This window comes from Trichomycterus rosablanca, chromosome 10 (genome assembly GCF_030014385.1).
Source record: "Trichomycterus rosablanca isolate fTriRos1 chromosome 10, fTriRos1.hap1, whole genome shotgun sequence".
Taxonomy (NCBI): domain Eukaryota; kingdom Metazoa; phylum Chordata; class Actinopteri; order Siluriformes; family Trichomycteridae; genus Trichomycterus; species Trichomycterus rosablanca.
The window spans coordinates 7,791,426-7,803,854 of NC_085997.1; the positions used below are offsets into that span (position 1 = coordinate 7,791,426).

The window sequence follows — 12,429 nt, forward strand, 5'->3', positions numbered from 1 at the left end:
TAGTTGCATGTAGTCAGAGTGATGCTAGAGATAACAGCAACGATACAAAGGTACACCAAGTTAAGGTTTGTGTGCACAGTTACATAAAAAAAAAAGTTAAGAAAGGTTGTGGGTCAAAAAGGGCATGTGCCACACTTGGGATTGTGATTGAGTATACGTTGCATTGGGTGGGTAAACATGGAGCCGGCGTTGAAAAGCTTGAGTTGGCAGCGGTGGGATTCGAACCCACGCCCCCTAAGAGACTGGAGCCTTAATCCAGCGCCTTAGACCGCTCGGCCACGCTACCACTGTTTAAGGGGCAGATCGAAACGAGCAACTACGTATGCAATTTCTACCTGCATTTTCCAATAGAAGTCAAAGAGGTTGCAAGTGCAGTCGCCACACTTGTGATGGAGCACAAGCTACACCAAACTGGTAAACATCATGAGTTGGTGATGAACTTTCTTCTTCAGACTGGTTTTTAAATGAAAGTCAAAGAGAAGGCAGGAACCCGGATAGCTCAGTCGGTAGAGCATCAGACTTTTAATCTGAGGGTCCAGGGTTCAAGTCCCTGTTCGGGTGAGTTGTTTCTTACTGTATTAGGTAAGCGGTAATGTCCCGTACTACATGCTTTGTTTAGAATGATGAAGAATTTGTACTTTGTGAGATATTTCTAAGTAAAATAGCATGTACTTGATAAGCTTGAAATAATTGCACACTGCATGTGTAACATGTTCTCCACACCAACTAGTTGTTTTAAACAGACTGTAGTAAATAGAGGACCGTTTAAATCTATATTTATGTGCAGCCTAATAATGCACTGAGTTTTAGATATTAATACCCACATATTTTATGTTGAATGACATGCATCATAATTTTAGTTCTTGCTTCACAGAGCCGCTTTGTTATTGCTCTGCACTAAACAGTTGGTATATCCTGCACTATTTTGGCTCTTACATAATGCAGCATCAACCCTTAAGTCAGTCTGTCAGTGGTACAAAGTTACGATTTGGTTCAGTTCGTCCTAAAGGCTGCGATAAACGTGAGTACGTGAGCTTAAACACGTTGAACCCCCACTTTATAATGCAGCATCAATGATCTGTTAGTACATTACAATTTACAAAGGGTAAAGGCGAGTTCTTTATACGAGGAATTAGCTCAATTGGTAGAGCGCTTGCTTCGCGTGTGAGAGGTAGCGGTATCGATGCCCGCATTCTCCAATGCAGAAACATTATGATCGTTTAAAGGCAACACGTAATGTAAGACTCGTTTCGTCATTGCTCACTGAAACGCTGCGTCAAAAATGAGGTCAGTTTTCGCTCTATTTTCATTCATCGTTTAGTTTAAAGACCTTTATTAATTTTTTTAAATTGACAAACATGCAATAACTTTGAAACAATCTTGAAACAAATCTTTTCACATTATTATGTATGGTAGAGGGTTAAAGATGTACATTTGTATAAAGCATGAGCTGTAGCTGCACACATTCAGTTTAAAACACTGATGCTTGCCTACAAAGCCAAAAATGGACCAGCCCCAAGCTACCATCGTGGTCTAATCAAACCCCGCTCTGTACCACGCAACCTCCGAGCCACTAGTCTCGCTCGACTTGAGCCCCCACCCAGGACTAAAGGAAGACAAGCATCAAGGCTCTTCTCTGTTCTAGCACCCAAGTGGTGGAATGAACTTCCTCTGTCTGTCCGAACATCTGAGTCTCTTGCTGTCTTTAAAAAACGATTAAAAACCCACCTTTTTACTAAGCACTTAAGCTGACTTGTACTTATTTACTAACATTTTTTTTCCATTTCCAAAAAAACTAACAAAAAAAACCCACTTTTAACAGGTTTCAGCAGATTTGTGTTCTTTGACTGTTGTTTACTAAAACTTGAGAAATGAAATGTTTACTATGGAAGCACTTCTGTAAGTCGCTCTGGATGAGAGCGTCTGCTAAATGCAGAAAATGTAAATGTAAAATGTTAAAAGTGGAATTTAAACCTACGCCTCCAGGGGAGACCGCAAACTAAACACAGCACCTTAGACCACTCAACCATCCTGACCTGCTTGCAAAGGTCTAATACCAATCCCACAACACCCCCACGTGAACTAAGCTTTGGATGAACTGTTGTATCTTTTCACATTATTATGTATGGTAGAGGGTTACAGATCGCAGCACCTTAGACCGCATCCTGACTTGCTTGGGTACCGTTGACACCACATCATATATCAATAGAAAGGGAGCCCCATATGAGCACTCCAACTGACCAAATAATGATTTTGGGTGGACCATTCTTAGCACTGTAACGGCACTAGCATGTTAGGGTGTGTTTTATCTGGTATGAGTGTACAGCCTTCTTGTTGGGTTTTTAACTGACTGGATTATTTGTTAATAACTCAAACCCTGTTTGTGCTGGTTGTAGGCTATTCAATCGACCACTAGATGTAGTGTAGTGTGTATTCGTGTTTCCTTAATTTCGTTGTGTTCTCCCTTAATGTAATTGCGTTCCACCTTAAAGAATTTGTGTTGTCTCTTAATATATTCGCGTTTTTCCTTATTGTTGTTGTGTTGTCAGCTTTTGTTTGTTTTGTAAATGTTATTGTGTTTTAACTCAGCGGGCCACCGTAATATAGATGGCATAATATGAATACAGTTAGAAAGTAAAACGATGTCGCATGCTGACCTGTGTGGAATACAACTAATGTATGTAATACTAAGAAGTGTTTCTTAAGGGTTTTTTTTGGTGTTCTTGCTGGAACTGTTCTACAGGACAACGTATGTTAAAGTTTGTAATTCCAGTCACGTCCTTGTGAGGGTTAAAGCAGCTTGCTGAGCCCGGGTAGCTCAGTCGGTAGAGCATCAGACTTTTAATCTGAGGGTCCAGGGTTCAAGTCCCTGTTTGGGAGAGTTGTTTATTACTGCATTAGGTAAGCGGAAATGTCCCGTACAACATGGTTTAATTAGAAAGTTGAAGAATTTGTTCTTTGTGAGATGTTATTAAGTGAAATACCATGTACTTGATAAGCTTGAAATAATAGCACTCTGTGTGTGTAACATGTTCTCCACACCAACTAGTTGTTTCAAACAGACTGTAGTAAATAGAGGACAGTTTAAATCTATATTTATGTGTAGCCTAATAATGCACTGAGTTTTAGATATTAATACCCACATATTTTTTGTTGCCTTAAAGACTCACTTAAATCTTGATCATAATTTTTGATGCTGCGTTTCATTAAGCGATGCCGCAACGAGTTTCATATTACATGATACCCTTAAATAATCATAATGTATCTGCACTGGAGAATGCAGGCATCGATCCCGCTACCTCTCACATGCTAAGCGAGCGCTCTACCATTTGAGCTAATTCCCCTTACGATGCTCCCTTGTTCCCATTTTGAAGGTTGTGATATTACTTTAAACTTACCTTTTCTTTTTCATGTAATTACTGATATTTTACTGGATCTCTGCTGATATCTTGTGGGCCATATTGACTAATCAGTGAAAATTAATGTTTCCTTGTATAATAAAACCATTATGCTTATTTAGCTTTAATTAGCTTTAATTATTAAAGAGTTAATAAGATAGTGATGGTGAAACTAAAAACCTGTTATTACCATCACTAAGTGTCTTTACCATCACAACAAGTTATGTGTCGGTAATGACATGTTGAGGTAATAACAGTTTTTACTTAGGGAAAAAAGTAAACAGCTAGTATACAATGTACTTTACATACATTTAAATAATGTGAACATTTCAATTGTAAAATACAGCTGTAACAATGTAAATAGACGCTGAATAAACACTTTATGATCAGGATGAATACATGTTTAAATTTCTCACATTTTTAGAGATCAAAAACCAAGGTCCTGGCACCCATGTGGATGTTACTTTGACACATACCACCTACCTCAGCATTGTTGCAGACCATGTACACCCTTTCATGCAAACTGTATTCTCTGATGGCTGTTGACTCTGAAGAAGTAACTTTGTATAAAGCTTGAGATGTCAGAAGTGGGATACGAACTCACACCTCCAGGGGAGACTGCGACCTGAACGCAGCGCCTTAGACCGCTCGGCCATCCTAACATGCTTACGAGGTCCTAATGCCAATTACCAACAACACCCCCACATGGCCAAAGATTTGTACAAAGTGCTGAATCTTTTCACATTGTTATGTATGTTAGAGGGTTAAAGACATAAATTTGTATGAAGCACTAGCAGTCAGAAGTGGGATTCAAACCCACGCCTCATGGGACACTGTGACCTGAACTTAGTGTTTTAGACCTCATCCTGACTAGCTTGGGTACCATCGACACCACCATTTGTACGAACTGCTTAATCTTTTCACATCATTATGTATGGTAAATTTACTGACTGTAACCCATTTGCTGCACTGTACACTTTGTCACTAGGCTGTAAACCATATATCAATAGAAAGGGAGCCCCATATGAGCACTCCAACTGACCAAATAATGTTTTTGGGTGGACCATTGTTAGCACTGTAACGGCACTAGCATGTTAGGGTGTGTTTTCTCTGGTATGAGTGTATTAGGTACAGCCTTCTTGTTGGGTTTTTAACTGACTGGATTATTTATTAAGAACTCAAACCCTGTTTGTGCTTGTTGTAGGCTATTCAATCGTCCATTAGATGGAATAATATGAATACAGTTAATATTGCGTTAGAATCAAGCAATAGAACACGAGAGGGAGTGTGTTATCGCGAATAACATCACGGCTGTGATTCGGTCGCAGCCGTGATGTTATTCGCGATAACACATGACCTCAAGTGTTCTATTGCTTTTATACAACAGTTTTTACAAAACAAAGAAAGAAAATAAATCAAAGAAGCCCTGAATTTCATAATAAATATGCTTTAATATTGACAATACCTTCCGCCAAAAAGTAGTTCCACAACGAATATAAAGTTTAACACTACGATCGGGAAAAAGGTCTGTGTCGCCTGCGTGCGCGTTTGTGTGCATGAAGCTTGTCGTTACTGGCAACGCGTCAGCGGAGTAATACAGTTGTGGTGTGAAAAGGCTGTGCTGTTATCACGAATATCAGCACGGTTAGAACGCTTCTCAACCAATCAGATTGTAAGGTCGGAACTAACTGTGGTATAAAGTAAAACGATGTCTGTTTCTATCACAGTTTCATCGCATGCTGACCTCTAGAATACAACTGATGTATGTAGCACTAAGAAGTGTTTCTTAAGGGTTTTTTTGTGTTCTTGGTAAAACTGTTTCTACTTGAAGAACCCTTTAGTAGAATTCAAGGTTCTTTGCTAACTCAATTTGATTTTTATGGATTTTTTTTTCTCTTGCCACATATAAATGCACATTACATTTTAATGACTGGAAAACAATCGTGCAAAATTCTCCTCCAGAGATGTTTTTCTTTGTGTGTAAACAGCAACAGCCTTCACCTTTAAAGCACCTTTAAAAACCCCTTTAGCCTTTTGTAAATTGTAATGTACTATCAGAGCGTTGATGCTGCATTATAAAGTGAGAGTGCAACGTGTTTAAGCTCACATACTCTTTTCTGTATTATACCTTGCTTTTAAACCATCACAGACTCTATTTATCGCAGCCTTTAGGACGATCTAAACCCAATCAAAACTGTCTTTGTACCACTGATAGACTGACTTAAGGGTTGATGCTGCATTTTAAAGGGAATGTCGTGAGTTTCAGCTGTTCATCTTCTATGAAGCAGTTTCACCAGAAGAAAAACCATTAAAAAGTCACGTACCTCTACTTTAACAAAAAGTCGTTTCAGATAAAACTCCGAGACATTTCAAAATTGGAGAATTATAAGTTATTGTGTGTTTGTGTAGCCCAATTAAAATTTGGGCATAACTAATATTTTGTTTATGTTAATTTATAACCAGTGTTCTGGTTGTTTTATGCTGTTTAAAGTAAAGTGTATGTATAGCCCTCCCTTGATTTATTTTTAAGCCAATCAGCATGAACTGTCACAGGTCGGGAAAAGAGCGAGAGAAAGTGGGTGGAAAAGAAGAAAAAAGTGTCATGTAGGCCTAAGCGAGTAAAACACCTGTTTAGGATTTATCTCTCTTGATGCATTAAGACAAACGGACAGTGAGTCTTATATTAACATCTTGCAGTCGATTAGTGACATTGTTTATGCTGTATCAGCCGTGAACTTCGTCTCTTGAGTTTACGCGCATGGACATTGAAGGCAGTACGCTTCCTCAGCAACTGTGACGATTACAGTGGATTAAAAGCATCGGATAAACTCTGATTGTTTCATCCAAGATCAAAAGGAAAAAGACTGGTGGATTTTTTCTGTTTCATCCATGTAAACAAAGAACGTGGACAGCTCCACCACAACCGACCAAATATACTTCATGATCTGTGCTGATTGGGACTATTAGGTTGGATCAGGCCTGCAACGGTAATTTTGGGTACACTTTTTTTAGTTAGTTATTTACCTAACTTAGGAGAGATTGATAATGTTTTGAATATTACTGATGGTAATTTGAGTGAATCTGTATTATAACATTTTTGTAAAATATATTGGGGTTTGAAATGCATATTAATGATTGTGTAAATGAGTAAATAGTTAATTTGTTTAAGTATTATTAACGTATACAAGTTTGGTATGTGAGTCAGGGATAATGTTAATACAGCTACTGTAAATGGTGTTAGTAAATGGTGTTTTTTTTGTGCAAGGTTAGTACCACATATATATAGGGTAATTGAAGTAGTTTTTTCAGTTTAAATAAGAGTAGAGCTTAAATATAAAATAATCGTAAGTACTGATAAGTAATGGCCCTTTTAAATCCTTACATTACCACAAAGAAAGAGATTTCTTAAACAAATAAAAGAAGTCAGGGAGCGCTTTCCAAATACAGCCAGGGGTGCTAGGGGGCGCTATATTTGTCAATTTAAACAAGTCAAAAAAGGTCTTTAAACCAAACGATTTGAGTAAAAATAGAGCATAACTGTCACTGTAGAACTTACAGACTGACCTAATGTTTGATGCAGCGTTTCAGTGAGCAACGACTTTCATATTATGTGTTGCCTTTAAATGATCATGTTTCGGCATTGGAGAATGTGGGCATCGATCCCACTACCTCTCGCATGCTAAGCGAGCGCTCTACCATTTGAGCTAATTCCCCTTACACAAAATCTTCTTTTAGGATTTGTAAATTGTAATGTACTAACAGAGCGTTGATGCTGCATTATAAAGTGAGGGTGCAACGTGTTTAAGCTCACGTACTCTTTTCTATATTATGCGTTGTTTTTAAACCATCACAGACTCAGTTTATTTAAAACCTTGATCTTAGCCTTTAGGACGAACAATGTGAGGTCTTTTATGAAGTGCATTTTTTCTTTGATTTTGTTGGACCTGTAGGAGATTGTCCTGTTCTTGTTGCAGCTCTGCTGGAGGGTTATTTTCTTGGTGTTTGTGGTGGTGGTGGTGGTGTTGGTGGTGGTGGGGTCTTTGTTCCCATTTTGGTTTATTTAGTATATGATGTACTTTACATCCATTTAAATAATGTGAACATTTCCATTTTTGTCGTAAAATACTGCTGTAACAATGTAAATGGACGCTGAATAAACATACTTAAATGGATATTTAAGTATTTAAGTACATATTTAAATGGATGTAAAGTACATCATATACTAAATAAACCAAAATGGGAACAAAGACCCCACCACCACAAACACCAAAAAAATAACCCTCCAGCAGAGCTGCAACAATAAACAGAACAAGATCAGGAAGAATACATGATTCAGTTTCTCAGAGATCAAAAGCCTGGGTCCTGGCATCCATGTGGATGTTACTTTGACACGTACCACCTACCTCAGCATTGTTGCAGACCATGTGCATCCTTTGATGAAAACTGTATTCCCTGATGACTGTGTCCTCTAAAGAAGTAGATTTGTTTAAATCATGAGCTGTCAGAAGTGGGATTCGAACCCATAAACTGCTTAACCTTTTCACATTATTATGTATTGTAAATGTACTGACTGTAACCCATCTGCTGCACTGTACACTTTGTCACTAGGCTGTAAACCAAAAATCAATAGAAAGGGAGCCCCATATGAGATCTCCAACTGACCAAATAATGATTTTTGGGTGGACCATTCTTAGCACTGTAACAGCACTAGCATGTTAGGGTGTTTTCTCTAGTCTGAGTGTATTAGGTACAGCCTTCTTGTTGGGTTTTTAACTGACTGGATTATTTATTAAGAGTAATAATTATTCATTAAGAACTCAAACCCTGTTTGTGCTGGTTGTAGGCTATTCAATTGTCCACTAGATCAGGGCTGCCCAATTTGGGGCCCGCGGGCCAAACTTGGCCCGCCGTCTCTTTTTTCTGGCCCGCCTCACTATATCAAAGTAGCGCTTACTTTTGTCAGTAGCTGGGAATTTCTTTTAACAGTGTTGAACTGCATATAACGCTAGCTGCAATTCATTGGCTGACCACAATGTTACATGAGACAGTGGATAGGAGAGGGGGGCGCTGTGGAGCTCCTGTCAGCAGACATGATGACACGAGTGAGGCTGTTAATCATGGAGCGTATGAGGCAGTGGCATTGGATAAACGTTTAAAACATTTAAAAACAGTTTGAATATTTTTTCACCGAAATAGATTAAACCGCAGTTTGCCTCATCTGCGGATAGAGAGTGGCTGCACTAAAGGAGTACAACATCCGTCAGCATTACGAAACAAAACATGCACACCTGTTCTCAAAGTACAGTGGCGAGGAAAGGTGAATATATTGAATATTTGAATATTGATTATATATACGTATATATACAGTATATATTTTGCTTTGCATGTTTTTCTTTACAAATTTACATTTGTTCAAATATTTTTGCTCCTAAAAAGAAACATCTATCATCCGTTGAAATAAATAAAAGCACTGTTAATTAGAATAAACAGTAGTGTTTTATTTAACAACAAAAACGTGATATTTTTAAATTTAATGCAATATTAAAATTAGGGTGGGCGACTTTCACGATTAATTCGAATGAACGTTTTTTCACACGATGTTAGAAATGTGACAATCGCGATTGTTTACATACTTTATATTTTAATTAAAATACCAACATGTCAGTTTAATATCAAAAGAGTAAAAACAGTAAACGGAAGACAACAAGGGTCATACACGGTAATAGTTAGATTCAGAAATAAGGAGCGCAAACACGATCGGCAAAACTTCACAACGAGACTCACAAACAGAAGAGTTTAATTAAGATTCATGGAATCGAACACAGCTGAACTGAATCAAAACTCCGGAGTGGGAGGACCGATCAGAATTGACTGACCGGGGACTTGTGGTAGTCACGTGACAGTCTGTGGGAGCATGGGAGTTGTAGTCAATATTGTTAGAAGCGGAATGTGCCGCTCCATCCACCCCCCAATCACAAGGGGACAAAATGAAAGCTGAGTGATTACTTGTGGTCCCCCAGTGTAGATACTGATACACTAACTTCATTGGTGAAAACAGTAAACGGGCTTGTGTTTCTTTTAAGAAATCTGTAAAGAACTTTTTGTAGCTTTGCACTTTTCTTAATGTAAGGAGGTTCTGCTGCAAATTACTTAAAGTGAGTTGTTTGTGAGCTGTTCCTAAAAAGCATATAGCTAATTAAGATTTCTGTTTATTGTTAATTGTTATATTGTTATTGTTATAAAGTTTGAGTCCCTTGAAAAGATAATTATAGGTGGTGCTGTTACTTTTTTTACACTTCTGCAGTCTTTTAAATTAAAATGCAAAAAATGTTTTTTTTTTTTCAATTGCATTATACAAAAACAACAACAACAACAACAAAAAAACACAATCAGAATCTTTTTTTTTTTTTGCAATATCGCCCAGCCCTAGTTAAAATAACTTTTAGTTTTGGCCCGTGGCCCCTCACTGAGATTAAATTTTGGCCCCTTATAAGGAATTATTTGGGCACCCCTGCTCTATATACACACTGTCCATTTTATCAGCTCCGCTTACCATATTGAAGCACTTTGTAGTTCTACAATTACTGACTGTAGTCCATCTGTTTCTCTACATAATTTTAAAACCTGGAGAATGCGGGCATCGATCTCACTACCTCTCACATGCTAAGCGAGCACTCTACCTTTTGAACTACTGTAACTCCCCTTAGCTCTTTCCTCCTTTACACTTTGTAAATTGTAATGTACTAACAGAGTGTTGATGCTGCATTATGTAAGGGCCAAAATAGTGCAGGATATATCAACTGTTTAGTGCAGTGCAATTACTACAGTCTGTTTGAAACGGCTGGGCGTACAAATAGTCGGTGTGGAGAACATGTTACACATACAGTGTGCTATTATTTCAAGCTGATGAAGTACATGCTATTTCACTTAGAAATATCTCACAAAGTACAAATTCTTCAACTTTCTAAATAGAGCATGTTGTACGGGACAAAATAAAATAATCCATAAAAATCAAATTAAGACTTCTTAGTCTTAGTTTTTTATTATTTCAAATGCCATTCATAATTTATATTCACTGATTTGTGAGATATCAGCAGTAGTAGATCATGTTTAACTGGTTTAATATTGTTTAAGCGCTGATTATCGGGATTTTTCGTGAGTATGTTTGGGCGGTTTCTGGCAATCTTGGCTGAAGCGTTCATTAATATTTTGGAGCGATGTATGTTTGTATGCTAGAATATAAATAACATATTTTACAAACTGCTGTCTATTTACATTGACATTTTCCCTTCTGTCTAAACCTTGAAATTGGGTTTGTAAAAGTAAGCGATACTGTGGATAATATATTTAATGAGCTGAACTAACTGAGAGAAGCGCTAACGGTGGTGGAAGAGTCTAAAAGGGTTTGGAACATAGTCGTATCATCATAGCAGTACAACACAGTTTTGTCCGTAGCATCCGAAAATATCCAGAAGCTAATACACAAAAAACGTTTATTTTAATAAACTTACCTTGGTGAAAATAGTATGACCACAATTTCTAAACAAACACAGTATCCGCTGCTGCAGTCTCTACACAAACTTTTCTGCACTGAAATCTCAAGGACACATTTTATGGATATTACGGTAATGCACTGAAAACGCGTCCTACAGTCATGCAAGCACATACAGCAGTGTGTGAGTTTACACTAATCAGCCATAACATTAAAACCACCTCCTTGTTTCTACACTCACTGTCCATTTTATCAGCTCCACTTACCATATAGAAGCACTTTGTAGTTCTACAATTACTGACTCTAGACTGCTCACTCTGTTCTTCAATGGTCAGGACCCCCACAGGACCACCACAGAGCAGGTATTATTTAGATAGTGGATGATTCTCAGCACTGAGAATCAATGCAGTGGTTCATTATTCCTGGTTCAATCGATTAAGACTCCCATGAAGTCACCCAAATATCAAAGCATCCCCACACAATCACACTTCCACCACCTGGTGGTATGATGGATGTTCTTATTGTTTCTTATTATGGAATACATTCATTCATTCACTGCCTGTTTTATCCTGGTAATGATCACTGTGAGTCTTTTTTTTTTTTTCAAAAAAACTTCAAAAAGTAAATAAAAAAGATAACAATAATATCATTTCAGTTATATCAATAGCAGTGATCAAACTAAGAAATAAAACTCTGATGCATTTTAATACTGTAGCATTATAAGTTCATGTGTTTCTGTCAAAACAAAACAAAAAAGGTATGTAAATAAAACTGTTTAAGAGTAAATAGGGCATTAATGACATTACTGATTACTGACAGACTGTCATTAACCCTCTACCATACATAATAATGTGAAAAGATATAACGGTTCGTACAAATCTTAGTCCTAGTTAGTCTTAGTTTTCTATTACAAAAACTATCATTTACCCTTTGTAAATTTTAATGGATTAACAGAGCATTGATGCTGCATTAAGTAGGAGTGCAACATGTTTAATCTCACGTACTCCTTTCTATATTATGCGGTGCTTTTATATCATCACAGACTCAGTTTATTTAAAATGTTCATCCCAGCTTTTAGGACGAACTGAAAAAAATAATAACTGTCTTTGTACCACTGACAGACTGACTTAAGGGTTGATGCTGCATTTAAAGGGGATGTCGTGAGTTTCAGCTGTTCATCTTTTACAAAGCAGTTCACCAGATGAAAAACCAACAAAATGTCACGTACCGCTGCTTTAACCAAAAACATTTCAAAATTGAAAAATTACAAGTTATTGCGTTTGTCAATTTAAAAATCAAAAAAGATTTTTAAAAAATCTTTAAAAAAATTACTAAATGATTTGAGTTAAAATAGAGCATAAATGTCATTGTAACATTGTAAATTTTGATGCTGCGTTTCAGTGAGCATTGACGCAACAAGTTTCATATTACGTGATGCCTTAAATGATCATAATGTTTCTGCACTAGAGAATGCGGGCATTGATACCGCTACCTCTCACATGCTAAGCGAGCGCTCTGCCATTTGAGCTAATTCCCTCT

General features: G+C 37.3%; 3 non-coding genes across 3 annotated transcripts; 1 reads left to right on the forward strand and 2 right to left on the reverse strand.

Annotated features, from left to right (window-relative positions):
- Positions 1-204: 204 nt before the first annotated feature.
- trnal-aag (transfer RNA leucine (anticodon AAG)) lies at positions 205-286 on the reverse strand. The gene has a single exon. It is a non-coding gene; the product is annotated as a tRNA-Leu (tRNA).
- A 202-nt stretch (positions 287-488) lies between these two features.
- On the forward strand, positions 489-561 carry trnak-uuu (transfer RNA lysine (anticodon UUU)). The gene has a single exon. It is a non-coding gene; the product is annotated as a tRNA-Lys (tRNA).
- A 6,478-nt stretch (positions 562-7,039) lies between these two features.
- Positions 7,040-7,112, reverse strand: trnaa-agc (transfer RNA alanine (anticodon AGC)). Its single transcript has one exon. It is a non-coding gene; the product is annotated as a tRNA-Ala (tRNA).
- Positions 7,113-12,429: the final 5,317 nt, after the last annotated feature.